Below are 12,505 nucleotides of genomic sequence, written 5' to 3' on the forward strand. Positions count from 1 at the left end.
TTAGGGCTGCACCTTTGGCATATGGAAGTTTCCAGGCTAGGCGTCAAATTGGAGCTGCAGCTGCTGGCCTACACCACAGCTCATGGCAACGCTGGATCCCTAACCCACCGAGCAAGGCCAGGGATCAAACCCATATCCTCATGGATACCAGTCAGATTCGTTTCTGCTCAGCCACGTTGGAAACTCCTGGTTTGAAAATCTTTGCGTCTGTCTCTGTAAGTTGCTTATATTTAGAATGTCAAATAGTAGGTAGAATCATAGGAAACTACATTTTCTTAGATCAAAAACAGTTCTATATTAGCAGTTTCTTTTTTGTCTTTTTAGGGCTGCACCCGCGGCATATGAAGGTTCCCAGGGTAGGGGTCCAATCGGAGCTGTAGCTGCCGGCCGACACCACAGCCACAGCAATGCAGGATCTGAGCCACTTCTGCAACCTACACCACAGCTCACGGCAACGCCGGATCCTTAACCCACTGAGCGGGGCCAGGGATTGAATCTGGGTCCTCATGGATACTAGTCAGATTCGTTTCTGCTGTGCCAGCGGAAACTCCCATATCAGCATTTCAAATATTTCAACATAATATTGAATCCTCTCACTTCTTAATCTAAACTTATTTCTTCTTAGTCTCTGCAAGCATCTCCCTACCATATACCCAAGCACTCACAGATTGAAATACTATTTTATTACATTCCTTTTATGTTGCTCTTAAATTGCAAGTAGAGCATTCATTCTTTTCAGTTTGTGTGTAAATGGGTCCTTTTTATCACTGAGTTTCATGTAAGAAAGGCAAAGAGGGCATTAAAAAAATGTTTATGAAGGAGTTCCTGTTGTGCCTCAGCAGGTTAAGAACCCGACACCATGTCAGTGGGGATGTGGGTTTGATCCCTGGATTTGCTTAATGGGTAAAGGATCCGGCGTTGCCCCAAGCTGTGGCTTAAGCCCAGGCACAGCTCAGATCCAGTATCGCTGTGGCTGTGGTGTACGCCGGCAGCTGCAGCTCCCACTCAATCCCTGATACACCCCCTGCTGTAGGTGTGGCCCCAAAAAAGACAAAAAAGGGAGGGGACGAGAAACCAACATTGAGAGGCCGTTGACCCTGTGCCCGTGGTAAGAGACAGCGTTTCCTCAGCTGCACAGCAACTCCAGGAGGCTGTCGTGTTAGCCATGGTTTGCAGCCAAGGAAATCGAGGCATAGACGAGTCAGGGTTTTTACCCAAAGACATTCAAATTCTTGCTCTGGTAAAGAGCAGAGCAAGAATTTGAAGTAAGTTCTTTGGAATTCTAAGGCAGAGCTGCCAGATAAAATCCAAGATGTTCAGATCAGTTTGCGTTTCAGATAAACAGCGACTCTTGATGGTACAGCCTAAGTATATGCCCCAGACGTGGCCTGGGACATCCTTATATTAAAATGGGACTTGTTTCTCTAGCTTCTGAAATCAGCTGGTTGTCCTGCACCCTCGTCGTCCAGTTGGACAGCCTCGCTCTTTCCCTCCTCTGCCGCTTCCCTTGCTTTTCTTACTCACGACGTTGCTCCCTAGATGTTTATTCCAAAAATGTCTCTCGGGCCCCAGTGTGAGTCACCGGAGAAGCAGCAAGAAGTAACAGAGAGCCTTTCACGGGGGTTGTGAGGCCCCGGGGCTTGGCCCCGATCGTGGGAAAGACGCACCTTCTGGAACAGTTTTCTCATCTGTGGGTTGGAAAGTTGAACACGATCTCAAGGGTCAGAGAATATTTTCGGGGCTCTGAGCATGTGCCAGGCACTGTTCCGGGCTCTTGGGCTACCTCAGCGGACAAAGCCCACCAAGGTCCCTGTCCTGGGAGGGCTAACATTTTTAATGCGGGAGGGACAGACAATAAAGGAGGAGTGATGACGCCAAATGCCATTGGCTCAGGTAGCACTGGTCAGGCCCTGTGCTGGGGACTTGACAAGCATGGTGTCCCTGCATGGCCATTCCATAAAGCATCCATGGCTTGGTAGCAGGGGTGGGTTCAGGTTTTCTGGGGCTTCAAGAAAAATGTGTAATTTGACTAGACCCTGCTCAGGATTCTAGAAAGAGCCTGTGCAGAGGAGGCTGTGCCGTTGAAGCTTCAGCCGCGTCCCTGTAAATATGGCTCTGGGCTCAGCTGGTGACTGTTGAATGAACAAACAACTGTGTAAGGTAGCTTTCCCACTTAGGACTGTGGGTACTGAGGGTTGGAAAGGGGCAAGGACTTACCCACGTTCCTAGAGCCAATAAGTGGCAGTGCTGAAGGTGCTGTGGTTCATTCAGTAGGGAGCGAAAGGGGCCGTAGGAAGCGCCTGTGCTTTGGATCAAGAAAGGCCTCGATTTAAATTTGACTCTTGTGTGGACATGCTGGGTAACGCCGGCCAAGTGTCTCAACCTCTCTGTGCCTTTGTGTCCTCATTGGTAAAATGGAGAAAGCACTCCTTCTGTTCCTGGAGGGTAGCTGGAGATGATAAATGAATGCTCATTTAGGGGAAGGATCATTCCGTGCTCCTAGCCCCCCACCCCACCAACCCTGCCATCCCCCAGAGAAGGCCTGAGGCTGTTCCAGGGCTCCCGGGAGTGCTCCTGGCTGCCTTGGGACTTTGGGATCCACACGAAGGACCGAGGGGATGGAACTGGCACAGACAGGCCAGAAGCACGTTTTTGAAATGACTCATCTTTCGCCTCCTTCCTGGAGGGTTCAGCCTGATGGGCTTCTTTCCAGGAGCCCCCGTTGGTGTGGGCAGGACGGGAAGCACAGGAAAGGCCAGAGGTTCCTGCCAATGCTGGCTGTGTCCAACCCGGACATTTAGAGAAAAACCCAGGACAAATAGCCATTAACACTTTCTCAGAGTCTCACATGGGAGGGGAACTGGAGGAGCGAGGAAACGGGAAGTACCATTGGGGAGCCCCCTACCATGTGCCAGCGTCTTATGTACCTTGCATAACACTTACCAAAATAGGTAATATATATGTGTGTGTGTATATAAAAACATACTTTTCTGTGTGTACTGTGCTCAGCATATTATCTATATTGTTTAAGTCTTACAACAGCCCATTGAGGTAATAACTACCCCCATTTTTTGGAGGAGGAAAACTGAGGCACGGGGAAGTTAAAAGTAGCTTATTCTCGTTCACGCACCTTAAAAATGGTGGGGAAACAGGATCTAAACCCTGGTAGTTTGGCACCACAGTCCACACAGGGTGGCCCTTCTAAAGCAAGTCCACACCTGGGTTGGAGTCCCTGTCCACCACTATCTGGTTTGGTGACGCTGCACGAGGCACTCTCTGAACCTCAGTTTAATAACAGTTCCTACCCGAAAGGGTCATTTTGAGAATTCAGTGAAACAGCACACGGGACGAGCCCACCCGGCCAGGGCTTCACATCTTGTAGAAGTTCAGCAGGTATCTCTCCTCCCTGTCTCAGGACCCGAGGGCTCGCCTTTCTTGTCCTTCTGCCCCATTTTCTCCCCCCGACCTTTTTTTTTTAAAATTGGGAGTTTCCACTGTGGCTCAGCAGGTTATGAACCTGACTAGCACCCATGAGGATCTGCGTTCGATCCCTGGCCCCAGTCGGTGGGTTAAGGATCTGGTGCTGCTGTGAGTTGTGGTGCAGGTTGCAGACAGGGCTGGGATCCCGAGTGACTGTGGCTGTGCTGTAGGTTGCAACTCTGGTTTGACTCCTAGCCTAGGAACTTCCATATGTCGAGGGTGTGGCCCTAAAAAGATTTTTTAAAAAATGTGGTAAAATACATATAACTATTGGCATTTTATAAACTTTACCATTTTAGCAACTTTAGACAATTTAGTGGCATTAAGTCCCTTGTTGGGCAACCATTGCCACCATCCATCTCCATAACTTTTTCATCATCTCAAACTGAAACTCTGGACCCATTAAACAAGGACTCCTGGCTCCCCTCCCCTCAGCCCGTGGTCATCTCTGTTCTTTCTGTCTTGATGCGTTTGCCTGGTCTAGGTACCTGGTAAGTGGAATTACACAGTATTTATCCTTTTGTGTCTGGCTTATTTCACTTAGCATCACGTCTTCCAAGTTATCTGTGTTATAGCCTGTGTCAGAATTTCCTTCCTTTTTAAGGCTGAATAATATTCCGTATTATGTTTATGCCACGTTTTGTTTATCTTTTCATCTGTGGATGGATACTTGGGTTGCTTCCACCTTTTGGCTGTTGAGAATAATGCTGCAGTGAACAGGGGTATTCAAGGGTCCATTTTAATCCCTGTGTTCAATTCTTTTAGATATACCCCTGGAAGTGGGATTACTGGACCAAACGGTAATTCTGTTTAATTTTTTGATGCCACTTCTTTCTCTCTCTCTCTCTCTCTCTCTTTTTTTTTTTTTTTTTTTTGCTTTTCTCTTGTTAATCTGTCCTTTATTTTAAAATTGAGGTATACTCGGAGTTCCTGTTGTGGCGCCGTGGTTAACGAATCTGACTAGGTCCAGAACCATGAGGTTGCAGGTTCGATCCCTGGCTTTGCTCAGTGGATTAAGGATCCGGCATTGCCGTGAGCTGTGGTGTAGGTCACAGATGCAGCTCGGATCCTGCGTCATCATGGCTCTGGCGTAGGCCGGCGGCTACAGCTCTGATTTGACCCCTAGCCTGGGAAACTTCATATGCTGTGGGAGCAGCCCTAAAACACGCAAAAAAAAAAAAAAAAAAAAGACAAAAATTGAAGTATACTTGATTTACAGTACTATGTTAGTTTCTGGCGCAAAGTGATTCAGTTGTACATCTATGTGTGCACACACACACACACACACACAGACGTACATACATACATCTTTTTCAGGTTCTTTTCCATTACAAGGTATTGACTTTATTACAAGTAATTGAATATAGTTCCCCACGCTATACAGTAGAACCTTGTTGTTTTATCAGTTTTATGTGTAGCAGTTTGTATCTGCTAATCCCAAACACCTACTTTATCCCTCCACCCTCCTCTCCCCTTTGGTAACCATAACTGTTTTCTACCTCTGTGTTTCTATCTTGCAAATAAGTACATTTGCATCATTTTTTAAGATGCCACCTATAAGTGATATCACATGGTATTGATTTGTCTCTGGCTTTCTTCACCAAATATGATCCTCTCTAGATCCACTCATGTTGCTGCAGATAGCATTATCTCATTCTTTTTTATGACTGAGTAGTATTCCATTGTGTATATTACTCTATCTTTATCTGCTCATCTGGTCCTTGGACATCTAGGTTGTTTCCATGTCTTAGATGCCCCTCCCTTCTTAGACATGTGCGCGTGTGTGTGCACACACACTCACACGCACTGTCCTACTCAGCTCTTACCATTTGACTTTCTGGGTAGGAAGTCCTTTTGATGTGTTATTTCTTCCTGATGCTGCTGATTTTGGTAAGGAGCATCTTGGGAAGGTTGTAGATACCACTAGCCCCAGAGACCTGCCTCCCTCTCTCCAGGCCCCTCTTTGCAGGTACTCCATGACCTGGAGCCCATGTGGTTGGGACTGGTAAGCTAGCAGCTGTCAGAGCAGCCCCGCGGGCCCAGGGAGGCCCTTCTCTGAGGGTGGGGAGGCTGGACTTTCTGTCTGACCATGAGTGCTTATTGCTGTGACTCGCGATAGGTTGTGGACTCCAGGGCATCTTCGAGCAGAGTTGCTCAAACCTGACAAGATCGTTGAGCAGCCTCCTCCTCTACCTGCCATTTAGACTCAAAGGTGACTCTTCCATGAGCCAGACTGGCATCTGGGAAGAGACTTGGCCTTGGGAGTCAGATACTTCACACTGAATCCCTGGTCTCTCTCTTCCTTGGGCCATCCCTTGGCAAGATCCCCAGCCTCAGTTTCCACATCTATTAAATGGGAAGAGCAAAAGTCCTCAAAGGGCTGTTGTGGGCACACGGGGCGATGATGCACGTGCAGCGCCTAGACCCGTGGAAGCGCCATGGTTACCCTCCACGGTGGAAGCTCAGAGAGCTGGCAGGCACTGCAGCAGGCCAAAGACCCCTGCCCGCGTGCTGTTCACTGCTCTCCACCTCTCTGCCCCTCTCGTCCCCTGTCTGGTCTTTCCAGCTCTGAAATGGCCCTTCAGGATATTATAACAGGAAATAAAATACCTTCTGGGAAATCGGCAAATGGATCGCCTCTGGAACCCTCCCTGCGTTGCAGCTGTGCTCTCAGGCTTGACCCAAGACAAACAGCTGCTCTATGGCAGCTCGGCGGGCCTCTCTGGGTCCCTGGAAGGCTCTCCTGCTGCCCCTCAGGCACACATCTCTCTTGGAAGGTATTTTAAGGGTAATGAATTTAGTGAAAAAGATTATGGGGGGGGGGGGGCTGGAGGAGGGTTTTCAGTTCAAATAGTCCCAGAGACCTGCACTGGCATCTCGAGCTTGCGCATGAGCACTCACCACCCAGGAGGGTCTCCTTGACCACGCAGGCACATCCTGATCCAAGAGATCTGGGGTGAGGCCTGAGTTTCTCCATTTCTGAGCAGTGGTACCCAGGCGGCTGGTCTGGGGTCCATTCTCGGAGCAGCTGCACTGGACCTTGTTCTTCAAGGTTCTGTGGCCCCTGCGGTTTCCCACAGGCTGCTGGCCCCTGCTTTGTGCCCAGTCTCAGGCCACACCCCTGGCTCCTTTTCCTACATTTCATTCGTTCCTCTCAACTTTGCCCTCACGCTACGATGCAGCCGGATTCAGGTTTCTGTAGCAACTAGTCAAAAGCCGGCCCCTGGCCCTCAGCTGGCTTTCCAAACTCAATTACTTTCTGAGAAATAAGGCTTTTAATTTAATGATAATAGGAGCAATATTCACCCCCCTACAGGAAACTTGGAAATTAACCGAAAACTCTAAGGGAGCAAATGAAAAGTTATCCAGAACCCTGTAGCCCCAAGGGAACTATTGATGAGGGTTGGGTCATTCCTTTTAGTCCCCCCCCCTTTTTTTTTTCTTCGTGTGTATCTATATTTTATTTATTTATTTACCTATTTTTTCTTTTTTGACCACACCTGTGGCATATAGAAGTTCCCAGGCCAGGGGTCCAATTGGAGCTGCAGTTGGGGCCACAGCCACAGCAACCTCGGATCCAGGCGGCATCTGCGACCTATGCCGCAGCTTGTGCAACACTGGCACCTTAACCCGCTGAGCAAGGCCAGGGATCCTCACAGACACTATGTTGGGTCCTTAACCTGCTGAGCCACAGCAGGAACTCCCTATGCTTTAAGTTAATTTAAATAGTACAGAAGAAAGACATACGGCATTGCTACAGCCTGCTCTCCTGTTTTATGACTGTTTCTTTGAAAACATACAAAATGACTCACTATCCCATTAATACTAGTAATTGCTAATATGTACTGAAGCCATGGGGGAAATGCCTGCTTATAGTCTTGGTTAATCCATTGTGTGTTTAACAGGTCTTCTGTATAAATAACACTGCGATGGGAGTTCTCGTCGTGGCCCAGGGGTAATGAACCTAGCTAGGATCCATGAGGATGTGAGCTCGATCGCTGGCCCTGCTCAGTGGGTTAAGGATCCGGTGTTGCCATGAGCTGCGGTGTAGGTTGCAGACGCAGCTTGGATCCAGCATGGCTGTGGCTGTGGTGTAGGCTGGGAGCTGCAGCTGCAATTGGACCCCTAGCCTGGGAAGTTCCATGTGCCGCGGGAGCAGCCCTAAAAAGACAAATCAATCAATCAATCAATCAGTAATGCTGTGATGAACATCTTTCTGCATACACTGAAATCTAGCTTGCCGATTATTTCTTGAGACCAAGAGTTGGTAAACTTTTGGTAAAGGGCCAAAGAATAAATATCTTAGGGTTGATGGGCCATGTCGTCTCTGCCATAACACCTCTTTGTTGTAGCACAAAAGCAGCCATAAACGCTGATAAAAAATGAGTATGGATGTGTTCCAATACGATTGTATTTACATAAATAGGTGGCTGGTTGGATTTGGGCCACGGGCCATAGTTTGCCAACCTTGCTTTAGACTCGAATCAGTCAAGGCTTGGCACATTTTTTCCAGTAAAAAGCCGACAGAACATAGATCTAGTTGCGCCCAACACAGTCTCGGGGAGCTGTGTCCCCACGCCCCCCCCGGCCTTTCTCCTCCTTCTCCCTCCTCTTTTCTCCTTTCTTCTTCCGCATCCTTCTTCCAACCTCTTGAGAATGTAAAAACCATTCTTAGCTTGTAGACCATACAAAAACAGGCCTTTGTTGACCCCTGGACTAGATAAATGGATGTTGAATTCCAGATTCAGACAGTATGAGGGCTGAACCATCTCTTGACGAATGTGGCCTGGTTACTTTCCAGAATGGTGGCAGTTCCAATTTAAACACCCCCACTGCAGGAACGTGTCCATCCTATTCAACTCTCACTGCTTCGAGAAGTTTCTTTTACTCAATCTTTGCCAATCGAAAAGGTGAGAATAGCTCATTCTAATGCACATTTGCTTTGATTACTAACAGAGTGAGCATTTTTCCTCTTAATTCATCTATGTGTGTTTCCCGTTCTGTAACCGTAATCGTTGTCTTTTTCTTTGGGATCTTATTGTTTCTCTTGTTTTTGTGTGACTTTTTGACAAAGGATCTGAAGTGCTGTCCTTGTTGGTGCAATTATTTCCCCCAGTGTTTTCTTTTGTCTGTTAATTCTATTTATGATTATTCTGATGGCTAGAAGTGCTTAATTTTTATTTATCTTTCCTTGGTGAGTTCCATTTCCTCTTTGAAACTTTCTCTTTTGGTTTTCTGAACGTCAGCTCCCCCACTTTGCCCGCAGCCTCCTGATATCCCATAAACAGTTCAGGAATGCTGGGGAGAAATGTGTAATTTATAAATGCTTTTGGCTGCACCTCGCAGCAAAGTCTGTTAAACAGTGGTTTAAGCCAGTGGTTCTCAGACCTTAGCACACGTCTGAGTCACCCAGGGGCTTGGAAAACTCAGATTGTAGGGCCCACCTGTAGAATTTCAGTTTCTTGAAGAGCAGAGGTGGGGCCTGAGAATGTGCATTTCGAACACATTCTCGCATGGTGCTGATGTTGCTGTCTTGGAGACAGTTTGAGAACCACTGGCTTAAACAATTGAGAGATGTAGTTCCCTCAGAGAAGAAAAAGTCCTTAAGAAGGTGGTCCCAGGATTGATTTAATAGCTCAGTGATACCACGTTCTAGGCCGTGTCTTTGATTTCTACTGGCTTTTCCTCAGGATTGCAAGATAGCTGCCATAGCTCCAGGCATTTCATACTTGCACCAGCATTCCAAACAGGAAGAAGAGGGAAGATGGGGAAAAGCACTTTTTTTCTTTTGACACTGTTGGGCACATGGCCATTTTGACCTAAGCTTTTAGGTAAACATCTAGGAAGAAGAGAAGGTGGATTTGGAGGAGGAGATACTCTCTGCCTTAAATGCTTTCCGGCATTGGGTGGAATAGTGGCTAGTTCAGGACCTTGGACCCTCAGCTGCAGACCCAGTGACCTGTACTCTGTCTGGGTGTCTTTAAGGATCCAGAGTCAGGTCAGCTTGGCCTCCAAACTGGTTCTGATCTTGGCCTCACTGATGTAATTGGCCTTCTGCCTTGTTTCTGATACGAAGGCTGAAATGGTCCCTTGTTCTGGTATTTGGACACTTTCTTGCCTGAATTCCTTGCTGAATAATTGGCCTGCATCTCTCTAAGTCGGGAGACTTGCTTGCTTCTGCCAGCTCTTCTCCTAGTTGGGAGTCCTCTCCCCATATACCAGTCTGGTGCTGTGGAGCTTCTCTATCTGTTGACAGGCATCCCAAGTGCCATCTGTCTGGACTCCTCAAGACATCGCTCAGACTGGCTGGCAAAGCTCCTGAGAACAGGGGACCCAAGATGCCAAAGGCTGGCGTGGATCAGGTGGCTGCTGCATTTTGCCCCTTGATCCAACTTTCTCTTCTCATCTATAGCTGGTGTTTGAATTATTCCCAAACGTCCTTGGGGGCCAGAGCTGGTTCCACCAGCACCATCAAGAGTGGAATTTGGAGCAGGAGGGTCCAACCTCAGACAATAGGCAATACCAAAGGCTGAGAGGAATGAGCTAGGCAGTATCTGTAAGAAAGGGCCAAGGTCCTGATGGAGGGGACATGAGGGAGTCCTCACTCAGAGGGGTCGAAGATGGTGTTTCTGTTAGGACTTAAACTGGTTTGAACAAGGTGGCTGATAGGGAAGCCCAGGGGGAAGGCTGGCTTTCAGGATGGCTCATTGCTTGGGTTCAAATGGTGTCACTTGAGTTCAGTCCTTCCCATCTTACAGTTGGGTTGGTTTCTTTCTTTTTTTTTTTTATTATTATTATTTTCCCACTGTACAGCAAGGGTTGGTTTCTTAAGCCTGCTCTCCCCTCGTGTCACAGGATGGCTGCCAGCAGCCCTGGGGGCTACAGCCTTCCCTCGTTTTTTTTCCAAAGGAGAAAGAGAAAAATCAAAAGTCCCAAACTGAGCTTTGTTAGCCCTGACTGGCCCGATGTGGGTCACTGTCCTTCCCTAAAAGCTGCCACCAGGGCAGGGAAATGGGATGCACCGGAAAATGGGATTGGGGTTTGGGTCACAGAATTGAACCCTAGAATTGGAGGTAGTGTCCATCCCACCCAAACCACATGGCTAAAAATGGAGTAAGATGCTCTCAAAAGATACTCAGTGGCACCGAAGTGGGAGAAGGAGGGAGCGGATGTGGGGAGGCTGCCCATAAATCATCATTCTAATTGGAGGTGGCACTTCAGGGTTGGAGCTAAAGATGTAAGGTGATGCCGGGCTCTTAAAGTCAGGAGACAGCAGGCAAGGATTCAGGGGTGGAGAGGAAGGAGGCGCTTGACCTCTAGAGATGGGAGACATGACTGGGTCAGGCTGCTTAAAGGGCCAGGAACCGGTGGGTCCTTGGCTGTGGTCCTTTCCACTCCAGCTGGGTCTGCAGATCTGTTTCCAAGTCAGCAAGTTCCACCTCTCAGCACCTCCCAGGCTGCCCATCCTGCTGCAGTTAACTCTTCCAGGCCTGGCATGAGATGGACATCTTCCTACTCAAAGAACACATGATTCAGCCAAACAGTATGCTTATTTTTTTGGCCGTAAAAATGCCATGTAGAACATTCAACCGCCATTCCAGACAATGCCTCCTTCGAAAGTCCTTTGGGTTTACTGCCCTTGTTATTCTCTGTATCTCAAACATAATTTGTCAGTCCCATGCGATATATTTTCGCTTGAGTGTAGTCCCAGAAAAAAGTCTGTGGCCACAGATGCACTTGAATGCTTTCTGTCATCAGAAGACACAACTCATTTTTTTCCACATGGGGCCACCTTGAGGATGCACATGATAAATTGGTGTCCTCTTGGCGCCTGCTGATATGTCATCTCTCTGCTACCTTCATGGTCTTTGTGCCTTTTTTTTGGTCCCTAATGATCATAGTTACCATTGTGTTTAGTCTTGGGAGCCTCCTAAGTCCTTTTGGAATCAATCAGAGAAAATTCAAGGGAAGTAAATAAATAACATGTGATTTGTTTTCCCTGATGTATTGGTTTTCTCGGCATGGAGGAGCAAACTGTATAATTCAGACATAAACTTTGTCTGATTAAGATCAAATGAGATCAAATGAGGTTCTCTTGCTTGCTCTTTTTTTCCTCTTTGCTCCCTTTCTGCCTCCCCCCCCGCCCTGCCACCTCCTTCCATTGTGAAAGAGTGTTTGATCCTTTTAACTGAAGGGGCAGGAGAAATGCTGGGAGCTCAGAAGTGGCTGGTGGAACATGCCGGCTTCTCAACTTCCTCTGGGGTGGAAATTCATTTAAAACTTGCAGTTTCCAAAGTGGCTGCCAAAGCCACAGCGTTGCCGGGGGAAGGGTACTCAGCCTCTCAAAGGACCGGCTGGAGCCAGGCAGTGGGGGTGGGGGGTGGGTATGCCATGCAGGGGCCATTTGTCGAACGTGTCCCCAAGGTGTGGCAGAGTGTCCATCTGAACTGGTGACTCCAGGCCCTTCTCCACCCGCCCCCAAACCTGCTGCCTTGAGCGCTCTCAGCTTCCATCCTGTTTCTCTTTCTGCTAAAACCTGCTGCAGTTTCCCATTTCCTTCTTCACTAAACTTGACCTCCTCTTCCTGACTTGTCAAACTCTCCATACGCTACATACATCCTATCAAGAATACCTTCGTCATTGTCACCACCCAGCCCACCTCTTTGCTATAGTTCTCTTATTTTCTAAGACACACGGAGTTTACATCATCGGATGTGAGCCGATCCAAATTTGAATTCTCAGTCCAGTTCTTACTGTTGCGTGATCTTGGGCAAGTCATGGAACCATTCTGAACCTCGAATTCTCTAGCGATGGAATAGTTACTGAGTCCTGGAAGCTCTGCATCCATTTCCATCCAAACTGTCTCTGTGGTAGCCAGACCCTAGTTTTCCTCGGGGAACATCTCTGCCCTACTTTTGGTCCATGAACCTCCAGGTGGAGTCAGCTCTGCTCCCAGCTTCGGAGTAGAACCCGAGATCCAGTCCAAAGCTGAGCAGTGTATCGCAAGTCTCTGTGCCCCCTGATT

The 12,505-nt window shown here is 48.0% G+C and overlaps 1 long non-coding RNA gene across 1 annotated transcript in view; it reads left to right on the forward strand.

Annotated features, from left to right (window-relative positions):
• Positions 1-12,505, forward strand: part of LOC146398262 (uncharacterized) — a 150,935-nt gene that overhangs the window by 12,071 nt on the left and 126,359 nt on the right. The window lies entirely within an intron of this gene.

Source organism: Sus scrofa, chromosome 12 (genome assembly GCF_054392235.1).
Source record: "Sus scrofa isolate SSC_HxYL_T2T_F1_AM1 chromosome 12, Sscrofa_HxYL_maternal_Yorkshire_Landrace_v2.0, whole genome shotgun sequence".
NCBI lineage: Eukaryota > Metazoa > Chordata > Mammalia > Artiodactyla > Suidae > Sus > Sus scrofa.